This window comes from Ochlerotatus camptorhynchus, unplaced genomic scaffold, assembly GCF_037179485.1.
Source record: "Ochlerotatus camptorhynchus isolate MF236.1 unplaced genomic scaffold, CSIRO-AGI_Acam_v1.1 ptg000192l, whole genome shotgun sequence".
In the NCBI taxonomy this organism is placed as follows: Eukaryota; Metazoa; Arthropoda; class Insecta; order Diptera; family Culicidae; genus Ochlerotatus; species Ochlerotatus camptorhynchus.
In genome coordinates this window covers 3,307,091-3,326,047 of record NW_027040682.1, presented here as the reverse complement: position 1 = coordinate 3,326,047, position 18,957 = coordinate 3,307,091, and the positions used below count along the sequence as shown (strand labels likewise).

The following is an 18,957-nucleotide window of genomic DNA, read 5'->3' as shown; positions in this document are numbered from 1 at the left end:
TTATTTTTACTTGAAATTATTTATTTTTAATGGAAAATTGGCCTGATAAAATTTTTAGGAATCTGACATTTTTGTGAAGAATTGTGTACATAATTTTAAAGAAAATCGCAAATGAATTGTGAGGAGAATTAATGAGAAATTTAAGGGATAATTATGCAAGAATTCTGAACGTGATTCTAAAGTAATTCGACTAGAAGTTCCAGTTAATTTTGAGGATTGCTTCAAGAGAATTGCTAGACTGATTATGGGGACAATGAAGATTGAGAGGAGAATTCAAGGAAAAACTAAGGAAAATTTGAAGGAATTTCAGGGAGCGTTCGATAAGGGAATTCGGAGGAGAATTCAAAGTTAATCAACCTTATGACAAACTTCATGATAACATCTCTACAACCCTGGAATTGTCCCTAATAATCAAATTAATATAATATGTGTACTCTATGTAACACTTAAAATACGTAATACTCAGCCAAGAAGGGTCTCTTTTGATACCATCTAATTATTTTCCAGAAACGAACCTGCATAAGCCGAAAAAATCTCATAATTGTTAATCGATAAATTATTTAAAAAAATCTGATGAGAGCTCCACGGAAACATTCCACGAAAACATTCCACGAAAACTCAACGAAACAGAAATCTTTGCTGAATTTTAAACTAATTTGAGGATAGCTTCAAATGAATTCCTAGGAGGCTTCGTTAGAATTTTATGGCATTTACAAGGAATTTCCGAAAGGAATCCAAAGAGGATAATAATGTTTAAATGGAATTTGGAACATATTTCCAAATAATTACCAGTACCATTCTTAGAAGATTTGGAGAGTTTCAAACGAATTCCGAAGAGAATTTCAAGGAAATTTCATGAATTCTCTCAAGAGCTTTCTCTAAACAAAAGAGAAATTACAAGAGATTTCTAAGAAACAGTTCCATAGAATTCTGATGTGAATTTAAGGTAGTTTTTAGACAATACTACGAGAAATTCGGGGTGAATTCCAACAGCAAGGGAATCCTAAAACCCTAGGTAATTCTGATAAGAATTTCAAGAAAACTATGAGATAAACTAAATCGGGATCCATGTTCGGATTCCCCGTCGGGATCCGGGTTTGAATTGCACATCTTGATGCGGGTTCGGATTTCACATCTGGATCCGTTTTTGGATTCCCTATTGGAATCCGTTTTCGGATTCCCCATCGGGATCCGTCTTCGAATTCCTCAACGGGATCCGTTTTCGGATTCCACATTGGAATCCGTTTTTAGATTCCACATCGGGATTCGTGGATGGATTCCCCATCGGGATCCGTGTTCAAATTCTCAATCGGGATCCCTGTTCGGATTCCCCATCGGGATCCGTGTGCAGATTCTCCATTTGGATCCGTGTTCGGATTCTCAATCGGGATCCGTCTTCGGCTTCTCCATCGAGATCGGTCTTTGGATTTCCCATCATGATCCATTTTCGGATTCCCCATCGGGATCCATGTTTGGATTTCCCATCCCGTGTTCGGATTCCCCATGGGAATCCAACTTTGGATCTCCATGGGGATCCGTCTTTGGATCCCCATTGGAATCCGTCTTCGGATTCCTTAAGGGATTCTTGTTCGGATTCCCCATCGATATCCGTGTTCGAATTATAGATCTTAATCCGGATTCGAATTTCGTATCAGGATCAATGTTCGGATTTCACATCTTGATGCGGGTTCGGATTCCGCATCGAGATCCCTGTTCAGATTCCGCATCGGGATAATTTGTTTAGATTTCAGACTTAATTTTTTGTATCTCGTACTAAGCGAAAGTTAAGAAATTCGAGCTAGAAAAATATTCAAGACATCGGACATAGAATTTGTATTAACATAATCCGATTATATACGCAAAAAATAAACCAACTTTTTTTAAGTTTCAAATCAAATTCCCGGTTGTTTTCGATTCCCCGTTAATTCCCGGCTCTTCCGGTTTTCCGGGTTTAGTACCCATCCTGAGATCATGTATGCTGATTTCGGTAGCCCGGTGTTTATTTGGTCACCATAGACTAATCTGGCATAGTCACTTGAAATTTTTTAAAAACCAACCCATGGGGATAAAACAAAATCTTATTCGGACGTATTATCAGAGAATTCTGATATCCAAATCAATGTTGGGGAACCCATGTTAGGATTTCTGTAAATCATAATTTCGGTTCTAAGAACCGAAGTTGTCCTGGAACAGCTCTATACCATCTCTAAAAAATATTATCGAATGTTCAAAATATGTGAGATAAATCCAAACAAGACACACAAAAAACGATTTTGAATTGAACGGAAATAACGAATCTATAATTCCTGAAATTACTGTTAGTCGCATATCAATTGCCATATAGGGGAAATGACTCTATGATTGGGCCCATCGCTAAAAATCTACTATTTATTAATTTTATCTAGATGAACGCGTACAAACGGATAATTTTGGTCGCTATTGAAAATTTAGTCGATTGCTGAAATTATGTATGGGCCCAAATTAGGGGCATTTAGGCCGACATTACATCCATTCCCCCTACATAAGATATAAGTATACAGTCCCCTATTTATCTATAGGTGTTCTATATCACGATATATTCCTTACATCTCGATCACTCAAGCAGTCCCCCCAGATTGCCATAGGGGAAGTCGGTAATGACGGACATAGCAGCGAAGATGGACACTTGTTGCTTTAAATCAAAATATCTTTTAACAATAAATTTATCACTGCATTCTTTTCACACAAACAAACCACTTCATTTAGTTCGTGTTAAAAGACTATAGTTATGCATTTATTCAAAAAAGATTGTTTTGATTTAAAATCAGTAAGTGTCCATCTTTACCAACTATCCACTACATCCAGTTATCAATCTTCTCTCTATTTCGATCGTTATCTAAGTCAGTGGTCCCTAGAAAATATTCGCGAACAAATTACTCTCCATATGTCGATGGAAAAAAATCTAGTACACTTGCTGATATAAACAAATACACTTTTTGAACTCGAAGCTCTCCTAGAACCGTATAAGTAGGCTAATAAACTACTGTTCTGAATGTCGATAACTCCTTACCTCGATGATCCATTCAATATCGAGATATGAAAAGATGAATTTAGCATCTTACATGTTATTGCATGCAATGTAATGATGATTTTTACTACTGTATGTTTTCGTAAGAAATCTTCACAAGATGATTATCAAGGTTCAGTGGTCATGAAAACTAGCTTTCTTAATTTAATTAATTTATACGACTTTTATAACATTATATTTGTCATATTTTTCAACGGTTACATTACAAAATCTGTACAGATTGTATAAAGAGTAAATAGCGATTTAGGAAATATTACCGTCAGGGGTGTAAAAAAGTCCTATGCGCCCAATTTTGGCCAAGCGATGCTCTGAAATATGATTTATCCTGATGGGAAAATTCAGCGCTCATAGACTTTGCTTACCTCCTTGCGATAATAGGTTAAGGTATTGCCAAAGCCATCGTCAACCCTATTTTATAAAAAAAACTGTAAATAATAGGGTAGATGTACCAGTTATGCCTACACGTTCTAACTATGGTGTGTTCCAATTATGGCCTATGGGAATTTCATAGGCTATAACTTGAACACACCATAATAGGAACGTATGACCATAACTGGTATTTCTCGGTTGTCCAAAATTAAGGACACTTTTGTTTGCAATATTAAACAGCTATTTTTTAGGTTATTGCAGATGATAACATTTGTTTATACACATACTCCAAACTTTGAATTTTTATACAAACTTGACTTCGGTTTGCAACGTACATAGCATATCAAAACACAACAACGATGCTATAAACATAACCACACAGCAAAAAAATAATTTTGATATCACATCACAGTGGATGCACTACAATCATGTCGAAAATTTCATGTAATTTTTATGACCACATAAATAAACAAATGCAGTAAAAGCAGCGTAATGTCAGTTCATGCATTGTATTAATGATAATTTTGTCCTTTTTAGCAAGTAATATTACACCATATTTTCGACATGATTGTAGTGCATCCACTTTGACGTGATATCAAAATTATTTTTTTGCTGTGCATGGCATACAGGTGAGGGAGGCGAAACCTTGAAAGTGCTCGCCGCTTGGGACAAGCCTATGTGGCCTAGCTGCTACGGTGCAAAATCAACACTACCACTTCAATTAGTTCGATAGTTAGACCGACATCACACTGCACTGCAAGAAATGCACCCACTGAAAAAAATCGAAACTCAATTGATTAAAAGTGCCTCCTTCTTCGGCTATACGTTTTCCACAGTGTCTCTATTTTCACGACGAAAAGCGTCTAATCGCCTTTACGCTCACTTGAGCTGCGCCAACATCGTTTGTACGTATGCGGGATCCAAACCATAGGTTATATGTTAACCGGGAGAGGTGCGGGCAGACCCATTCTCCAATATCTAGGCAGAGCTGAGACTAACAACTGGATCGGTAGAGGTAGGTGCGCATAACTTGACTTTGCTGTTTTCCATCACACATTCGAGTCAAGTCGAGCGGCGGAGAGTACCGAGGCTGCTACCGCAATAACTGCACTACTGTTATAGGTTGGTGCCGCAGCTCAAGAAGAACGGTTGTTTTCGCCCATCACCATTATATCATGTTTACGTTAGGTTCGCTTTGGAATCCTATACGGCCTGGCGTAATTTATCGTCTAATTGGAGAATTAAATCATTTGAATATGCCAACCGGATTGCAATACGGTTACTCCCGACCTGGATATGCCGCATTTTTACGGCCGGTAAGTGAGTCATTGATCGTCCGGTTTAAGCTGGCCATGGGATTCGATGAATCATCCTGAAGATCCACTCATCATTCTCCGTAATTTCAGAAATGAACAATTCACGTACGCACGACTGACCTTTAGTTGTTCATCCCATTCACCTGAGGTCCTACTAATGCTTGCAGCACGCTCGAAAAACACTACCTTGACATGATGGTATTTTCACTGATTGAGTGCACTACTCACTCGCACGCTTCCAAGAACACTAAAACCCGAGCTCATCTTCGACGAGCGAAAGAATACCTCTCATTTCAAACCGCCTTTGTCGTTGTTGATTAGTAGAGTTAAAGTCGTTTCACGTTGCCCTTTGCGATATTGTTTACAAAGAGGATTTAAAATAATGACAGACAGCAGCGAAGGAAAAAAAACGTCAGATTTGCTGCTATTAGTACTAGCAAATCCAAAAACCACATCGGTGGTACTGGTAAGCAGGTAAGGTAGCCGATTTCGTGTGGTTTTGTCACGTTGTGGAAAATGCTGACAGGGAAACGCGATACTTTCGGTGATATTTTCTGCTTCTCCAACGCAACGGCGAAGAACGATACGACTCAGCAGCACAAACCAATGGTCATCATTCCTAAATTAGACATATTTATGTCAGTACGCATGGTGTGTGTAATCCCTCTACGACTTGGATTTGCGCCGAAACACGAAACAAAACCAACTTGTCCGCAGTTGCCGGAATACATTAGCTGTTGCTGCAGTCGTAATTGCTAATTTATAGTAATCCCATGCAATATGCAATAAAATGGATCACATCCCGTTCACACACGAGTTCATCCCCGACGTTCAAAGGGACATGCTTCCAGACACGGAGAGAGTTGCAAACTGATAGCGATGTTATGGAATATTAACGATTCAATTTGATTCTGTTTACGGGCTCGTGTGGTCAAGCGAAACGTTACTGGCGATAGAATGGTATTACTAGTGGGACCTAGCTTTGATTGCATTGTGCAACATGCATGACTTTCAAGATGCAATTGCGGACTTTGAAGGGATGCAATTGCATTTAGCAAGAAGTTTGTTGGATAAAGGGTGCATCGTAATTTCACAAGCACTGATCAATCCTTGAAGATCGAAATACTATAGAGGGTTAAGATCTAATTTCCATCATACCCTCACTTTGCCTCTCTTTTTTAAACGGGCTTAAACAAAATATTGAATTTCAGAGTTGGGTGGAGATGCTACCTGTTTTACTAACTATTGTTTTGCTTCTCTCGTCATGACCAACGTAGTCATTTGTCGCATTAATGGCCCTTCGCTCAATTTCACCTTCAGTTCAAATTTCACTCTGCCGTACTCTAGCGGAACTATCAATCTATCCTCTTCAGAACTTTCTCTAGCCAGGCATGGAAAATCATTTACATTCATTTCACGCATTCATTTACATTCATTTGCCTCTAACTTTTTTCATCAACAGCATTCCGCAAAATGTTGTTTAGAGCTTTAGTAGGTTTTGTTATTAACTACAAGTTTTGCTCGTAACTCAAATCTGTATCTCTTATGCATCACGAATTAGAGCGGGCAGAACTTGTTACTGTTTTTCAGTGAATGTAAAATACATTCACTGAAAAACAGTAGTTGCTTCTGTTTGCTCTGCTTCGTCATGCATAAGAGATAGGGATTTGAGTTTTCAATAAAAGTTGTAGGTAATAGCAAAACCTACAAAAGTTCCATACATAATTTAGAGCAATTTTGTTGATGAAAAAAGTTAGGGGCAAATGAATGTAAATGAATGCACGAAATGAATGCAAATGATTTTCCATGCCTGTATATAATATAAATTATCGCAGTAAAGCTTCATGTTGATATTAGTAAAACATTTTCTTCCAACTCAGAAAATCGTAAGCTGCAGTAATAAAACACTTTGGTTGAATGTAAAAAAATTCAATGTTGCTCAAAGATAACTTTTAAATTTATTAAATTTTCCAAATTCGATAAAGAGTCACAAATTGGTGAGATAGGGTTACGGTATGTAATGTGGGTCTAGTCCTTTCATTCGGCCTATCACGCAAATAAATAATTAATTAAGGAATATTACACAAAAAATAAGGAAAATATTGATCACTGATGATTGATAAATGTGTACCACACACAAATCAATTTATATCACAACATTTCAATACATTTTCAGCTCTCGTAAGTAATAAAACTGGTTGAGAATATCACTCTGTTCGGAGTTTTTAGCCGCCATGACTTCTAAGGTTAAGATGGGAAGGTTGCACTGACGATCATCAAATGGCCTGATTATGGCATTTATTGAATGGAATTACCTGATAATACACACTAGACGTAAAACTCACAGTTACTGTTTGAATATTTTATGTTTATTTTAATTGTTTAACAACGTTTTCACAAGTAAATCATGGACCCAACTTTAGGGACACATTTCTTTTCTATGTTCCTAACTTTGGCCCATGAAATTCATTTGACAGCATATAGCAATAAGAGTAACGTCAACAATGTGGTTTGCATTTGGATGATAAGGAACGAACAGGAAGGGAGATTTTTTCTGCCAAATCTGTATAATGAACATCACAATGTTTTGATTTAGATATTCTGCGGTCGAAAGACGATAAGCGAAATTTTTAATTTTTAATTTTTAACTTGAGTGATTTAATGTAGTTTTCGTAAATTTTTCTCTAAGAAATGTTTTGAGGAATGAAGAGTATTAAGTTAACAGTGATAGTGATAAAAAAAAATACATAAGAAAACGTTACCAAGAGCGTTTTTTTTGAGAATCAAACAGGATAGGACGAAGTTGCATCCATAAATAGACCCAATTTGGGGACAATAGACCGATATTACATACATTTCCCTGGTGAGTTTTTGTCTTAAAAAAAGTAAGTTTTTCAACTTTTTGCGGTTCCTGATAGCAAACGACATGATAAGCATATCTAAGCATACCATTTAGCAGTAGAATATCGTTTGCAGGTAAATTAATTGATGAGTTATGATTAAAAACGTAATCTATGGCTGCATATTAGACCGAGGTTAGGGACGTATACCCTATTGTTAAAAATATTGCACTGCTTCTTGATTCCAATTCAGTCATACGAGTTTCAATTCCGTTCAAACACATTGAAACGTCGTTGGATTCACTTCAGCAGACGGATGAAGGCAGAAAAATTGGTTCACACAGGTGCGCATCATTTGTTTTTAAGAAGAATTAATGTAAATAGTCATAGTATGCGTTCTTATGGACTTTGTTTTGTACCTTTTGAACTAAACTATCTTACCAAACGTAGTGTTAACTACCCCATTTCCGACCTATTAAGTACAACCCGCACTTAGTCTTTCTTAATCTAGCGCAGTTTAGCACCAACCGGAATGTTATTATTACTAATGGCTTCCAAATTTATTTACCTTTCCGTACGTACCATAAGATTTGATAAAGGCCTAACGTATTGAAACGCCATTGAAACGCCAATGAATTCACTTCGGCCTATCGGATGAAGATAAAACATGATTCGCTCGGAGCGCTTCTTTTGTTTTTGGAAATAATGGGTGCAAACCTTCATATCACGCGTTTTCATCGACTTCGTTCGGTAGCTTATTAACTAAAGTATCGTACCAAACGCATAATTGACTTGTTAACTCTGAAATCATGGATTTATTTGAAGTTTTCTGCTCGATAGGCCCAAAATGGGCGATTAGGCCGAAGTAGTTTTCTACCATATGATTGATTCGTTCACGTCGAAATCATTGCTGTATTTGATGTTTCTACTTGACGTGACGGAAATGGGCGCTTATGCCGAAGTAGTTCTCTACCCTATAGATAGACCTCGATTTTGGCTAAACGCAGTTTTTGCGCTTCACACGGTTTATTATATGCAAATCTTCAAGTCAGTTTCACGCTAGTCCTTGCTTAGAAATTCCTAAGGTTTTCAAAAGTTCACTTCCCTGGGACTTTCGGAACATACCAAATGTGCTCCTCGGCATTAAACTTTACCACCAATGAATTTGTCATAGAATTTTGATGCAGTTTGATGTGTCTCATGAACGTTGAGTTTTGGTACTATTCAAAGTTTGGCCGCTTTTTCATTGGCATCCGAAATCTATCACAGAGTGTTTCATCTTGTTAAATCAAAAAACATGATATTCAAATTGAAATTGATTACAGAAAAACGATACTGACTGCTTTTCCCAGCATTCCATGGACATGGTCGTTATCTTGTTTGTTTCTAAACCGATTCGTGATCTTCAACCTGCAAGGAAACTTGTAATAGATTCTAGTTTTTGAAAAAAATATAATCTTTCAGATTTGTTAGCCAAAATCCAAAGCTTTGAGCAGCAAAAATTGCAGATTTGAAATAACTGTAACACATTCGGAAAATCTTCGGAGTCTGGTAGCCACTGCAGACACATATACTAAAATTAGGAGTCTCAGATATCCTAGTCAGTTAAGCCACCTGGAGAACCAGCAGTTCATAGTAACTACTCAGCAACTGTAGCGATTGCTAGTAGCCTGGGTTACCGCATTACGCCAAGAGGAGAGAGGCTTTTCAACCAATTCCAGAAAGGCGTAAACCAAAATGGAAAAGGATATTGAAACAGCGGATCCAGACTAAACGAACCACGATTGGTAGACTAATTGCAACCATGAATGACAGAAGATCGACAAGGTTCTGATGCCAAATAGCTGCTATAATGGAAACTACTGAGCTTCACCGGTTGGGAGCTCAACAGAAAAAATCGACTGTTGCAGAGATTAAGCCAGGGTTGCCTATCATAGTTTTCCCAGTTTTATTGAAACAGCTAAATGCGATAAAAATAACCCAAGTAACATTTCAGTTTTATCGAGGTTTCAGAAGAGTGCGGTCTACAAGAGCATGATACAACCAAAACTGTGATTTGGAACATAAATTATTATTTCGGATAACTTTTGAACCTTAGGAAAGTGGTCTGTAGTTCTGAGAGCAAAATACAAAGTTTAAGAGGGAATTTATAAGAGAATTGCTAGAAAATTCCTAGTAGAATCCTTGATACATTTTGAGAAGAATTACAAAGGAATTGTTAATTTTGTTCGATCTGTTCCTTATATAAGTTGAGATTTTAGAAATTATGCATAATGTTGGTTTTTCTAGAATTTTAACTAATATTTTAATAACTTTTAGTGATACATCGTTTTGCTTGCATACTACTCACTTATACCCGGATTGATAAGTCGTTTTGGCATATCGTTTTAAATTTGTGTGATATAGGGCAGGTAGTGCTGATGCGATATAATAGTAGTGACTTTAGTGATAAATACGGAAATAGTGTCTTGTAAATACTTAATAAGTAACCATTTATATGGTAACTTAGAAATTAAAATACGGTTTGATATTGAAATAAACTATTAATGTTATGGAACTTAAAATTTACAATACCTCTAATTTTATCGAATTTAAATTTTTTTCATAAATTCTTTAATTTAATCGAATCAATCTCCTGTGAAGAGCATTTGATGTGATTAAAATAATTTACTATTGATTACGCTATACACGATGACTAGCAAATAGTAATTCCCATTTTTTATGATCTTGAATTTGATTCTGCGTTCGAAATCTTTACAATTTTGATATATCTAGGTAGATAACTTTGATAATTCGCTAAGAACTTTTCACAGAATTTCTTCATGAACTTTTTTAGAATAATTCCCCTTGTCTTAAACTTAGAGGCAAATAAGCTTTTACAAGAATAATATTGCATTCTTGATTTTTTTTTGCAAACAATCAACAAAATTCTTGGAAATAGATTATTACACATCAGAATTTATCATCATCAGATTATTACAAATATCAGAATTAAAGTGGACATTTTATACGCTAAATGAGGAGATGAAAGTAAAGAGTTGATAGTTCCGTTATAGTACGGCAGCGTAAAGTTTGTATATAGAAAGCGAACAAAGGACAATTTTGAGGAAGGTGCGAATAGGGTAGAGCAGCTCCTTTACCAAGCTCATCCGTTAATGAGGGATGGTGAGGGGTGTTTCCCCCTGCCACCACAGACAAAAGGGATGATCGCCGATTTGCTCATGTACATCCGTTGTGCGGAAACAGTTCTATCGATTGTTTCACACTCAAGTCGCCATCTGGCGTAAATAAATAACTACCCGATTCGTACCTTCCTCAAAATTGTCCTTTGCTCGCTTTTTACTTTGTATATAGAATTTTCACACTGCCGTACGGAACTATCAACTCTATAATTTAATCGCGCATCTATCGTATAAAATCTCCACTTTAAGTCTGATATTTGTCGTTAAGCATCTCCGACTATGTAAATCGTTAAATTCACGCATGAAGTGCTAACACATGCTAACACATGATTAGTTAAAGTAGATTACTTTCATTTTTTTATTGTTTCTTCTAGGAACTCCCTCGAAGGCTCCTTCCGTAAATCAATTTTAAATTTATTTTAATTCTCTTTAGAATTTCCATGCAATTGACCTCAGAAATTTCATAAATTTCTGCTTCGAATAATCTTGGGCTTCTTCCTTGCATTCAATTGGAAATTTAATTCGTATTCTCCTTAGAATTCCCATAGTATTTCCTCACAAAATCCATCACAGAATAACTTTGAAAATCTTTTCAGAATTCCTTTGAGATTTAACCCTCAAAATTCGATTCCATTGGAATTCTTCTAGGCATTTATTTCGAACTCTTAAGAATTCTCACCCAGAATTATTTTAGAACTATCTGCAGAGACCATCTTTGGAGTTCACGGGATTTTCATGGAATTTTTATCAGAGCTCCCTTAAGCAAAATTTCAGAACAAATTTTGAATTCTTATTAGAATTGGACCTAGAATCCTTATTTACTCATTCTTCTCAGAACTTTCGTTAAAATTCACTCTCAATTATATTGGAATTATTTCCAAAATTGTTTTGGAGCTGAATTTTGCGTCTCTAATAATTTAAACAATAATCAAAATTTAAAATTTAACTATGTATGTAAACCTGGCTTAAGATTTAAGCGGAGATGAAGAAATCAGTCCTCAGAGCACTTAATTTTACATGAGACTTTCATAGTCTGTACTTTGGTATTATTCTCTGATATATCTTGGTGTCATCCCTAGAATCCTTTAAAATTCTCTTAAATTTACTTTGGATTTTTTAAAGTTCTTAATCATCCTTGAAAGACGTTTGAAATTCTATCGCAGACAAATACCTTTGGAAATTTTCAATTTTTTAACAGATATGTATACTTTGTTAAAACTACTTGTAGACTTTCTTAGTGGCAAGCACCCAATTTAAACATTTCGTTGATATTTTTAAATTTTTCTCTATTTTAGTAGTGAAAAGTGATTTTAGTGACTATAGGGAAATAGTGTAAGTCACTAGTGACTTTTTGGTGAAAAAAGTTACTTTTTAGTGACTGGCTTCAAAATAGTGACCAAGTCACTAAAAAATGATCTGCTACCAGCCCTGCATATCAGATATACAGTTTTAAATTTTAAAATCCAGATACGTCGACATCTTGCTGGAGCTTATCAATGAATCATTGCAGACTGGACATGTGCAACACATTTGGAAGGAATCTTTAGTGGTTCCTATTCAAAAAGTTGCTATAACGATTAAAGTCGAAGAGTTTCGTCCCATCAACATGTTGCACACATTAGAGAAAACTTTAGAACTTGTTGTTAAAGACCAGCTGTTGTAGTATTTAAATAGTAACAGTCTGTTGATAACAGAACAATCGGGATATCGGGAAGGTCATTCTTGTGAGACCGCGTTGAATTTGGTATTAGCGAAGTGGAAAATTAACTTGGAACGTAAAGATACGATTGTTGCTGTTTTTTTGGATCTAAAACGCACTTTTGAAACAATTTCTAGGCCCTTATTGTTAAGTACAATCAAGCGCTTTGGAATTAAGAGTACCGCATATAAATGGTTTGAAAGCTATTTGTGCGACAGGACTCAACGGACTTGAATGATTTTGTTTCCTTGGAGTGCCCCAGGGAAGTGTATTAGGGTCCCTGTTATTAATTATGTATATTAATGACTTGCGACGTGAATTACAATTTTGCGACATTAATCTTTTTTGCAGATGATACTGTGTTATTTATTGCAGTTAAGGATTTAGATGATGCCGTTTTACACTTGAATGAAGATTTGCGTTCTCTAAGTAGATGGTTGAAGTATAAGCAGTTGAAATTGAATATAAGCAAAACTAAATTCATGGTAATTTCGCGGAATAGAGTAAATGAGAACGTCTCTGTTGTAATTGATGATGAGATTATTGATCGCGTTCGGGAGATCAAATATCTTGGCCTGATTATAGATGGCAAACTTAAGTTCCACTCTCACATTGACAATGTCATTAAGAAAATAGTCAAGAAGTATGAAATTCTATGTCGAATATTGCCAGTAAAATACATCTATACAAATCAATCATCTCTCCTCATCTAGACTTTTGCCCTTCCATTTTAATTCTGGCGAATGAAACACAAATATCGAGATTACAGCGCTTGCAGAGTAAAATAATGCGTTAGATTTTGAGATGTAATAGATTCACTTCGTCAACTTTGATGAAAGACGCCACTTACAATGGTTGTTGGTGAAGCAAATAATTGTTTATTTGATTATGATGTTAATTTTTAAAGTAGATAACGGATTGCTGCCTCGATATTTGTGCGATCCAATTGAAAGAGGAAGTGAATAGTCACATAGATAGCATAGATATAATACTAGAAACGCGGTTGAAATAAGAACACCACATTTCTTGACTTGTGCTTCACAAAATTCATTATATTTTAAAGGAATAAATGTTTTCAATTCGATGCCTAGACAGATCAAACGTTCAGCAACACTTACAGAATTTAAAAGACACTGCATTTCACACATTCAAACTGTCTTTTGAACGGTTGTCCAGTGATTATTTTTTATGAATTGACAAATTCATAATCTTGACCAGTGATGGAAATCAAGCGAGCATGATCCGATTTTCAGTTTGTCGTAAACTGTACAGATCGTGATCGAACATGAGAAGGGGGATTAAAGGTCGAAAGGACAAAAGGTCGAATATGAGAAGGAGGACAAAAGGGTAAATGAAAAAAAAAACACCAGAGAAGGACAAAAGGTCGAACGGTGGTACATTTTGATGTGAAGCTCACTTGGCTAGATGGCAAATAGTGGAAGGAATAAGGAATACTTGACAGCGCTGGTCGTTACTGTATGGTGGGTCGTGGGCTGCTCTTTTTGTGGATCGTGGAAATTCAGAAATCTTCAGAAGCATTAAACATCGAACTCCTTTAAATATATTGGCGCTTTAAAAGATTTTTGAATTGCAATTACATTTTGTGATCAGTAGGTTACCTATTTTGGTGCTTCCAGGACTGTTCTATCATCAAAATTCAGGACTATTTTGACGTTTTCAAGCCATTTTAGAGGTTTAAATGTCATTTTGGTATTTTAAAGTCCATTATTAGCATCTTTTGAACTATTATTCCGTTTCAAGATTATTATAGGAGTTGTCCGGGTTAGAGTTTGCAAGGTCATTTTGAACATCATGGTTTTTTTTAAGATATTCTTGGTCCTTTGTGCGAGATAAAGTCATTTTGGCAGTTTGGGGCTGATTTAACGATTTTGAGGCCATTTTTGCGTTTTTAAGTTTTTGAGGATATTTTGGTTATTTTTTTGTGAGCTTTCAGGACGATTGAACATTTTTAAGAACGCAATTTTTGTGGCCTAAATCATTTTAAGTGTTAATACTACTTTCCTGTTATATGGCTAATTATGCGTTTCGATAATCCTTTCCGACTATTTTTGCACATTTTAGGCCGTTTTTGGACTAATGTGGCCTTCTAGCGCAATTTTGTCGATTTTACGCGTTTGGCTTTTTTTCCGATGCGACTTTTGTTTAGGATTTCAGGTAATCATGTAGTTTTAAGGCTTTTGATAGCATTTTAAATACCGTATTGAAGTATTTTGTGTAGGTCGCGAGCTTATGGGATTTCTTAAAGAGGTTCTCAAACAAAAGTTTGAGAACCGCTGGTCTATTCGACTTTTTGTCCCCTTTTGACCATTCAACTTTTGTACCTCTTTGAACCATTCGGCCTTTTGTCCTTTTTTTAACTTAAGGCCATTTGTCCATTCGACATTTTATCCCTTCTCTCATTATTTGACCTTTTGTCGATTCGAAATTTTGACCCCCTTTGCATAATTCGACCTTTTGACCCCTTTCTCATCATTCGACTTTTTGTCATTCGACGTTTTCTCTTTCGACCATTTGTCCGGCAACCTTAGACATATATTTTACATGTTTTGGACACTATTTTTTAAATTTTGATCCAGAAACCTTGAAAATTGTATTTTTTTTAATCATAACAGCGGGGCTACGGGTAATCGTCTAGAATAAGCTTCTAGGATAAATTCAAATATTATAAATAAACAATATGGTAAGTTATTCTATTATAGCCAATACACGATTTTCCCCAACACTAGCGCCACTAGTGACACGAAAAGTGACTAAGACACTGTAAGACAAAATTGTAAAAATAGCACTTAAGACAATAATTGTAAAACGGTCTACACTGATTGACGACAAATAAATAAATAAATAAATAAAATAAAAAGTTGAGCGCTTAGAAGTTGACTGCTCAATATCACCAAGGCTATCGAAAACAACTCACAGTTGAGTAAAATTTGACTAATAATTGTGAAAAATAACCTGTTTTAAATTATAGGGGAAATGGCTCTAATGTTGGTCTATGGATCTAAGATTGGGCCCATCGCTAAAAATCTGCTATTTATCAATTTTATCTATATGAACGAGCAGGCATGGAAAATCATTTGCATTCATTTCGTGCATTCATTTACATTCATTTGCCTCTAACTTTTTTCTTCAACAGCATTCCGCAAAATGATGTATAGAGCTTTTGTAGGTTTTGTTATTAGCTACAACTTTTGTAAACAAGTCAAATCCGTATGTCTTATGCATGACGAAGCAGAGCGAACAGAAGCCACCACTGTTTTTCAGTGAATGTATTTTACATTCACTGAAAAACAGTAACAAGTTCTGCCCGCTCTAGTTCGTGATGCATAAGAGATACAGATTTGAGTTGTGACCAAAATATGTAGCTAATAATAAAACCTACAAAAGCTCCATACATCATTTTGCGGAATGCTGTTGATGAAAAAAGTTAGAGGCAAATGAATGTAAATGAATGTATGAAATGAATGCAAATGATTTTCCATGCCTGTGAACGAGTCATTGGGACGGTTGAATGGATATTTTTGATCGCTATTGAAAACATAGTCGATTGCTGAATTAATGTATGGGCCCAAATTAGGGGCATTTAGGTCGACATTACATCCATTTCCCCTATTACAATTTTATCCAAAGTGGAGGTTATGGCAAAACAGAATAGACCGTGTAACGCCAAAATATGTCTATTTATCTGTTAATTCACCATTTAAACACGCCACATAGTAATGGCGCGTTTTATGTACTGATTAAATTTTTAGAAAAAAAAACGCAATGGGTTGATACACAGTTTCTGGATGTTTTAACTGAAAATAAGGTTCTTCCAGTATTTCTCGCGTAACATTTGAAAAGGGCCTATCCTCGTTAATCGATTCTCTTCATCGACCTTTTCTTGGTTTTTTTCCTTAATAATGTTTTTCGTTGATCTTGTTTTCCGCGCTGAGCACCAATGCTACCGGTGCCAGGAAGGCAGCTCCCACACCTGGACCCTACCTATCGACTCATTAACCAACAGCTTTACTTCCCCTTCCGAAGGAAGGCGTGGTCAGAGATGTTATGCCTCAGAACATCCCGGCGGCACCGACTGGGATTTAACCCAGGCCTGCTGGGGTGAGAGGTTATCATGCTTACCACTACACCACTGGCGCCGCTTTCTCTTTGGTTTACCACGGCAACATAAACGAATTTCTCGTTAAGCTCTCAGCATTGATGATGTTAGCACAGACAAACAGACATAACACATTGATAATTTCTCACTGTAAAACATCGTCGCTAAAACATTACCGCCATCTGTTGAATACACTGTGGTGGGTAGTACGCTGAACAGATTGCGGTAGTGTGTAAACGTCAAACGCAAGGGAATTGACTATGCGCGCCACAGGTGGCGGTTCTACCAACTACGATACTATTAAATTGACCGTTAAATGCTTGTTCGATGAACAACTTTCGAGTGTTATGTCTGTTTGTCTGTGATGTTACCTTGCGCCTGAATCAACACACTAAATGGGAAATTCATTTTCGCGAAAAAGAAAATCGATGATGAGAATCAATCAACAATGATAGGCCCTTTTCTCGTGTTGCGCGAGATTTCTTTCTTGCGGATTAATGCTACAAACAGGTTAACTGGTTTCCATATATTGTAAACATCAACTAAGCCAATTTTCGGTTTACTGAATTTTAGGGAAGCGGATGTCTGGACAAAATTCTGTTGCAACCTGTCACTCAGCAAGAGCAGTCTCATTTGTTCTGTGCACCCAACTTTATCGTTTTTGATTTGACGTATAATGGAGAATGGTAGTAACTAGAACAACATGTAAACATTTAAACGTCGATTTCTCGTGAATATATACTCATTCTGGAAAACCGACACCAACATCTGAGAGAGAGTTTGGTCTATCAGATGATATAGTTAGTTTGTGTAAGCGTGTTGTAATTCGTGAACAATCGACGTTTAAAATGTATTTTTTACGTTTGGCTTGTATGCCTTTTTCACATGTTGCTCGAGAACGTTCTGGTGAAGTCCAATCTGTGTAAATCAATTACGCAACCTTGGATTCACGATTATTAGCGTGTTGAGAGTTTGCTTCCTGTCACAGTTGCCAATCTGGTATGTAAAGAGAGATGGCGGATAAAATCTGCCTGAGAAAGCTAATACTGTCTTCCACACCTTTTATTTTACTAAACTTATGAATTGATCACACGCTCAAATAATAATGCCACAAATGGCTTTCGTCACCTTCTCACCGGGAGAGGGTATCACCACAGACAAACAGACATAACACTCGCTAGTTGTTCATCGAACAAGCATTTAACGGTCAATTTAAAAGTATCGTAGTTGGTAGTACCACCACCTGTGGCGCGCATAGTCAATTCCCTTGCGTTTGACGTTTACACACTACCGCCATCTGTTCAGCGTAGTGCCCACCACAGTGTACTCAACAGATGGCGGTAATGTTTTAGCGACGATGTTTTTTTTTTTTTTTGATTATTAATTTATTTCATAAGGCTCAACCGAATTAACTTTACAGAGCCGAGGATTCTTGGTCACTATACAATACATTTTAAAACTATAGTCAAAAGGTACAACACAATAAACACTTTATCTTCCGCTATCCAAAAAGCCTCCTCCATCAGAACTGGAGCCGCTTCCAGTAGTTTCATTGTATGGCAAATTGTAGTACGCCAACGAGGGTCAGAGCGCTTCCATTGCAGCAATGGACGCAAAACGTGGTCAGCACTCACACACTCATCACGAAACGGTTGCTTTCCAAAGTCGACGACGCATCGACCGAAAGAACTGCTAATGAAGAACAATGAGGAGGACCACACAATGGTTGCTGCCAAGAAAACAGACGATCGCGTAGCACACATCCAGAGTGGCCTGCTTTTGTCGACAGCCGAGTGAACACTCATAGCGACGATGTATTACAGTAAGAAATATTCAATGTGTTATGTCTGTTTGTCTGTGGTATTACTGTTGCGCGTCTTTTCAGAAACATATGGGAATTCTGGAAGAGGACCATATTGTTAATTTATAATATTTGCATGAACTCAAACAACTGAACATCGACAAAGCTACATCGAACATGTGTCTGATATGATAGTCATCTAAGAAAATGACACACTACCGCTAACATATTATCATCATCAGACGACTGCGATGCCGCAAACCGACAAAACATACCAGAAAACAGAGAACTCACACGCGAGAGCCTTTCGGATGACGTGATGGCGACAATTCTCGCACCATAAAGAGTGGCACCCGGTTCAGAAAATTTGCTTACCAACGACAATAAGCTGGAATAGTACCACATCACAGCATCGCTCTTTTTCTCCCTCACTCAACGTTGGAGAAAATACTATTTTTGGAATCGATTTTGTCATTCCTTGTTCTCGGACCATAAAGTTGCTCGTCACCATTCGTTCCTTGTCTCCACAGTTGCTGCTGCAGCAAAGCGAATCTACGACACCAATC

The 18,957-nt window shown here is 36.7% G+C and overlaps 1 protein-coding gene across 3 annotated transcripts in view; it reads right to left on the bottom strand.

Moving 5' to 3' along the window:
* Window positions 1–18,957, bottom strand: part of Lis-1 (LisH and WD40 domain-containing Lis-1) — a 214,378-nt gene that overhangs the window by 97,012 nt on the left and 98,409 nt on the right. Inside the window, exon 1 of one of the 3 annotated variants that reach the window (XM_065223428.1) lies at window positions 4,873–4,957. The exons of the other annotated variants lie outside the window; for them this stretch is intronic. The gene's annotated coding sequence lies outside the window, so the exon portion shown is untranslated. Of the gene's footprint in view, window positions 1–4,872; window positions 4,958–18,957 lie in introns of those variants that run through there. 3 annotated transcript variants of the gene reach the window in all.